This window comes from Limulus polyphemus, unplaced genomic scaffold (assembly GCF_000517525.1).
Source record: "Limulus polyphemus unplaced genomic scaffold, Limulus_polyphemus-2.1.2 Scaffold1548, whole genome shotgun sequence".
In the NCBI taxonomy this organism is placed as follows: domain Eukaryota; kingdom Metazoa; phylum Arthropoda; class Merostomata; order Xiphosura; family Limulidae; genus Limulus; species Limulus polyphemus.
Genome location: NW_013667158.1, coordinates 145,159 through 151,867, shown reverse-complemented (window position 1 = coordinate 151,867; position 6,709 = coordinate 145,159).

Below are 6,709 nucleotides of genomic sequence, written 5' to 3'. Positions count from 1 at the left end.
TACATATATACATAAATACATATATATCTGTATTTAACTCCTTGTTGTTTTCGGTTGTTTGACCTACAACATACTTCTTTTTATCTCTTTCAACAACCACTACGCGTAATTTCCTACACATAAGTTTTAAATATATAGATACTATACTATTTAAATTACTTCAGACATAAGGAAAAAAAGAAATCGAAAGATATTCGGAAGTTCGACATAGGTATCAATTAAGGTTTCAAAACCGTTAAAACTGATATCAATTATGCACTTAGATTTTGTATTAAATTGGTGGTTATTATTAACTTGTAGTTAAAAGTTTGAAATATCACAGCAACGTAATAGATGGCGTTGCGTTTGGCTTAACGGGAAGTAGATGTGAGAATAGATTAAGAGAATATTATTAAATATCCAGTGGCATTGTTTGTTTTAATTATCAATCAAAATACCAGTGTAAGACCTGTAGTAATAAAAGGTAAGCTTTTGAAATTGGAAGAACTTCGAAAGACTACTGTTACAGTAACTTAAGTTAAAAGTTGTAAACGGGTTGCAAGGTTGTACTACTGTCCTGAGTAATACAATTACTAATTAGTAACGCTGACAATTATTAACTTAATTATTATTAAGTAGGTCTAACGTAGTCTTCAAGTTCAGATTCAGGGTGTAATTATTACTAACATTAGATTAGTTTAAACATAGCTTAAGCCTAATTAATTTATAATATTATTAATTACAAAATATTTCAGAACCTAGAAATAAAATCATGACATGGCCATGTAAAATTACTATCGTCATGGTTGCCAGATTTTAAGTTTCAAGAATCTTTTTGAATTTGAGTGAGGCTTTTGAAAAAGTACAATTTTAACATTTAGTAAAGAGCCAAGGCAAAGGCAGGCTTCTAGGGGAGTCTGTGGCATGGTTCTCTATTACATTTTTTACTAAATGAAGAAAAATAGAGCAGTTTGGTGTATTTCTTGAATCAATGTGATACTCAGTTTGACCTGAATTCAGACAGTTAAAGTGCTAATTTGGCTGAAATGTGAGATCTTTTTGTTTTTATAATGTATGTGAATGTGAGAATAAGCTCATCTTCAGGTGTATGAATCTCATGCTCTTTGCTTGAGTGTTCGTAGTTCTGCATTATTATTATCAAAGCCTGTAATAGTTATACTTTTATTAGTTATATTAATAGTAGAGATAATGTAGTATGAGAAAGTATGATCAAGATTTAGTCTCAAGTGATCATAACTGAGGGTAGATTAAATATTAAATGCCATAGGCTATATAAAGAGATTTCAGAAGTTTGCCTTAGAGACATAGCATCACTTTGAGGTTCACTTCACTGTTTATTTTATTTTCAGTTGAAATCAATGTTATGAAAACATATTAAGATAATAATAACCCCATATATTCACTTGTTATATAAAATACAGTGATGATTACAACAGCATGTCATAGTAAAATGTATATTAAGGTAATAATGACCCCGTATTATCACTTGCTATATAAAATACAGTTATAATTACAACAGCATGTCATAGTGCAGTACATCATTGGTAATAATGACCCATTGTATTCACTTGTTATATAAAATACACTTAAAATTACAACAACATTTAAAAGTTCAATACAATTTAAAAAGTTCAAAAAATGCATTTTGACCTAATGTTTTAGGTTCTTCACACTAACTGAGGGAGACATTTCTTTTGGGAATACTATAAAATTATATACTGTATTTAGAGAAAAGACAGGAAAAAAATAAAAGCATGATGCATTCTTATATTCTAATAACAATCTCACCAAAGTTTTACTTGTATTATTTTGTTATGGATATATTTATATATTAGTTTAATCTCTTCTTTTAAAACTGAGACTTTTGCTAGTTATAGAAAAATAGGTGACTTTGTCACACAGTGACAGCAAAAACAAAGTTACATTGAAGTTTGACAATGTATTCCATTATAACATTTTGTGTAATAAATATTAAGGTATTTAATATCATGATTTATGTAATTTACCTGCACTGTCACTGAATGAACACTTCATACATTCTCAAACATTTATTCAGTAGTCAAAAAAAAAAAATGTGTTCGACCATGATACAGATTCATGTCAGTTAGAAGGTTGAAAATATGTTTAAGAACTGATGATAAGAGGGACTGTAGATAATCTGAGGTTTGTTAAAAGCTAATAGAACTTAGGATTAAAGTGGAGTAAATAGGTGGTAGAACAAAGAAAAAATAATTAAGTATGGCCAGCTAAGTAAAGACCAGTTTCAAGAAAGAGGCACAATTCAAACTTATGAACAAACAAAAAGAAAAGATGACAAAAGATCATTTAGTTCTTTCAGTTTAGTCTTAACTTCTCAACCAACCACAGTTATTATCATTTCAAGAAGTTAAACTTCCCTTGAGAAGGATATTTTCTTGTATTTTTGTTGTTTAAAATGCAAATGGTGTAACTATACAAAGCTGGAAATAGTGCCTACATTTATTTTCTCAAGCTACAAACCCCTATTTTGACTCCACTGGAATTGATAAGTACTGTAAACATTGAGTCAAAATAGGGATTTGTAGCTTGAGAAAAGTATGTACAGACTATTTCCAGCCTAGTTTGTTTACATTTTTTTAGAGTCCCTAGTTATATGCTTGAAAATTTAATCTTTGCATTTTGTTTAAACTTGTTTCTGTAATTTTTTGATGATCCTTATTCCCCCTTTTTAAATTTACAATTTTTACTAATCTTGTTTCTTAAGTTCTTTTATGTACATTTATGGAGAATAAATTTGAAGCTATATATGTGCATATGCATTCAATTGAATGTTACATGTTTTTCAACAGTTTACTGCTGCATTTGCTTTTTTTCCATCCAACCATCACACTGAACTTATTCAAAATAAATAAATCTACAACAAAGAATAAACACATGTACTGGTATGAAACTACAAAAAACAAAATATGAAGTTAAATAAAATTCCAAAGACGCATCTTTTGAATGGATTGTTTATTTTATTTAGATTTTATTACAACATTTTGATCACTCATGTGGCCATCATCAGGTAACTGTTTCTATTTTGACTATTTCACAACATAGAGACAGTTACCTGGTGATGGCTACACAAGTGGTCAAAAGATCATAAGAAAAGTTAAATAAAAATAAACAATTTACTCGAAAACTCTATTTTTAGACTGTTATTTAAAGTTTATGGTGGATTTTTTCTCCTCATAACAAAATGTAAAGTTGTTCTCAAATGACACTCTTGAAAACAAAGATTGTATTATCACAGATTTGATGACCAGCTTCCATCAGTGTCACAGTGTAATGTAACAAAAGACAAGCAGCAACAAAGTAATCTCATCAGAATGGAATAACGTTTCTTCTAAGATAATACAACACAGATTAATGTAATTTAAGCAGACTCAGTAACATGCTTACCTTATTAAGTCTACATGACACATATGTATGTTCTTCAACAGCCTGCTATGCATAAGTGTTTGCTAGAATAAAGTGACACAAATAATGCATGCAAACTAGAATACAGCGACACACTTAGGGTAAGTTGCCAATTATCGACAACATTTACAACTGCTACCATAACACTAACTATTTGAAAATAACAATAGTTATATGAAATAGTGCTATATGCAGTGGTGATAAATACTGAATACACACTCATGATTTCAGCTAAATATAAGAAACAGTAGAAAGGATTACCACTATCATTTGAGTATGGAAATCTACTATGGTAATCGTCCATTGTTAAAAACTTACTGAAATATAGTAGTGGAAATCCACCTAGACAGCAAACTTGAGTAACAATGAACAATAGTGACTTGAGTAACAATATTCAACAGCAATTTGGGGAACTTTCACATGGCAGTTTCCAATTAAAGCTCTAGAAAATGCATGAGTTGTAGCCAACTAATGCACATACTAGGAAAATGCCAGATTTTTTGATGTCAGAAAATGAAAAACTTAGAAACTTTCACAGCACAACAAAATTAAGGAGGTTGAATTAAGTTTAAAACTACTCTCTCAGTTTTTTTACAAAATTCCTGTGTGATCTCACACTACAGTAGATATTACTTGCAATAATTTTATAGTGGAGTCATAATAGGGATTTGTAGCTTGAGAAAACTGTCAGCAAGCAGATCTCCAGCCTTGTTTGATTACTTTTTTTTATGACACCTATTTGTAGATTTGACATAATCTTGTATGTTGGCTTTTTCAATGCATGACAATAGGCAACTACATGCCTAGAGTAAGAAACAACCCCCACTAAGCATGTATAAAATTTTACCAGTAGAAAAGCAATCTTTTCAAATAAAACAAATATGTCTAAAACATCACTTTAAATAAAGCTTTGTGTTTTTAAAGTAATTATTTACTGAGCCAGGTGGCATTGTGCCTGAGGTAAACACGCGTCAAGTACAAATGCAGTCACTTGGAACAACATTGCATGTACTATGTATTTATAACCACAAATCAAATTTCAATGAAAAATAATCAACTTTAAAATAGGTCATGGACATTTACAGTGTTTCATGTAGTATACTGGTCTGTTGTGGTTTATGATAAATAATGACTCTTTAACACAATTTTTAAAAAAAGGTATCTTGTTTACCAATACAGTTTTTTTTTTCTGAATATGATTATAAATAATTATTACTTAATTTTCATTAGAAAATTTTAAATATTTCTTTTTTAACGGTTCATATTTTCATATCAATCACATTGCAAGATATGAATATATAAGCTTTGAAATTGCTGGATTACAACACTATAAGTTACTCATTTACACAATATATTAGCATTAATTTAAGTTTGTTTGACTTACTTAAGTTATGTTATTGTCAACATTGATTAATTCAGAATACTATATTACTGTAGAGGAACTGTTTTCTTTCATGTAAAAAATATTGAAAGGCTCGCATATCTGATCTTTGCCCTCCTTTAAAACTTTGGGTAAAACTGTGTCTTGTCTTGGTGCATTATTTACTTTAAAAACCATTGGCACACGCCAACTGAAGTGATTAAATAATCAAAAACTTATTCCATGACTCACATTCTTCAGTACTCAGTACTTGAAGCTTACCTATGTAATGGACACAGCAACATCGAGAGCCAGCATGGGCCCCGGGGCAAACATCTTCACCGGGCCTCCTTTCTCTCTCTCTTTTTTAATATTTTCAAGAATTTATTTAAAAGAAGATCCTAAATTATGACAGCAATGAGCTCATAAACCAGACAAAATCATAGCAGCAGCTTTTTTTACTTCACATTATAAGCGTAAAAATGTTAATAAAGTAATAAATACATATTAATTGTTACTCAAATTATTATTTCAGTCGTTCTTAATGTATCAAGTGTTTATATGCAAAGAAAAGCCAAAAACTATGGTTTTTATCATTAAATAAAGATATAGCCTAAAGATGCTTTGCAGGCTTTATGGCATTACCAGGTTTCATTTGCCCTAAAAACTAAAGGGATTATTTGAAAACATATTCCACAATGCTTCAAGTGAACAATACCTTCCTCAGATTGTTGCCCGTGGCTTTAATCTCTCAGTCTTTTTACTTATCACCAGGTGATCAATGTCTGCATCGTTCAGGTCAGTTCCAATATTTCTGATAGAATGCTCAAGGTCAGGAATATTGCTAGTATCTTACCTTGTAAATACAGAAGATAACGTTTGATAGCTTAGCTGTATCATTGTCTTCAACAATAGTCTTATCATCAGTATCCTTTAAAAGTCCAACCCCATTCTAACATTCTGATCATCTTTAACATACTTTAAAAAAATCCTTGTTAGTTTTAGCATTATTAGCCAGTTGTTTCTCGTAAACCCCTTCTGGATTTCCTAATTTTATTGTTTAATCAAATATCTAGCTTTCCTGCATATCTGTAAGTCTTCCAGACTATATGTAAATTTAACTTTTCAAACTTACGCCATTCATCCCTGATTTTCCCTATTATCCTTTTCCCCTTTTCTAGGAACTGCCTATCTTGAATTAAAAGTAATTTATTTTTGAAAATTTCACAGATCTCCCATATCACATTTTAACTCCCTATCCAAAATCACTATAAATAAATCTTAAGTCTCAAAATTGGCTTTGATTCCACAACTTGGGTAACAGTATTGTAAAGAAAAAATTGTTTTTTGGTTATTGATAGGCTCTTAAATTGTTTAAACAGAAGTCACGTGACAGACAATAAAGGTAAAGGGAGCATCCTTTGTAAAGAACTATGTTAGTTTTTGTGTTTTTATTAATAATACCTCCTTAATTTTTCTTTTGTGGACATGTTCTTTATCTGATATCTTTATGTTTCTGAAAACAAACATATATTCTGTTCTCTTTCTCCAAATGAGAGACTGTCTGATATCAGTTATCTAAATATATAGTCAATTTAGAATAATAATATTGCTTTTAGACTGGGATGCAAAATATCCACAAGGTTGTATAAGTAAGGTGAAATTGACATGAGGGTTAAGGATGTTACGACACTAAATAATGACTTGAAACAATTAGTAAGTTGGACAAATATTTGGCCGCTAATCTTGACTTCTAATTACATGTTTAATATATATATTGGAACTAACACATTAGTCTGACTGAATAAGAAAGGTCTTTTCCGTAGTGTTGGATGTGTCACTCAACCATCGAGGAATTACCTTGCTGCTAGTAGTAAAACAAGTAAAATTTTAGTATATATATATAAC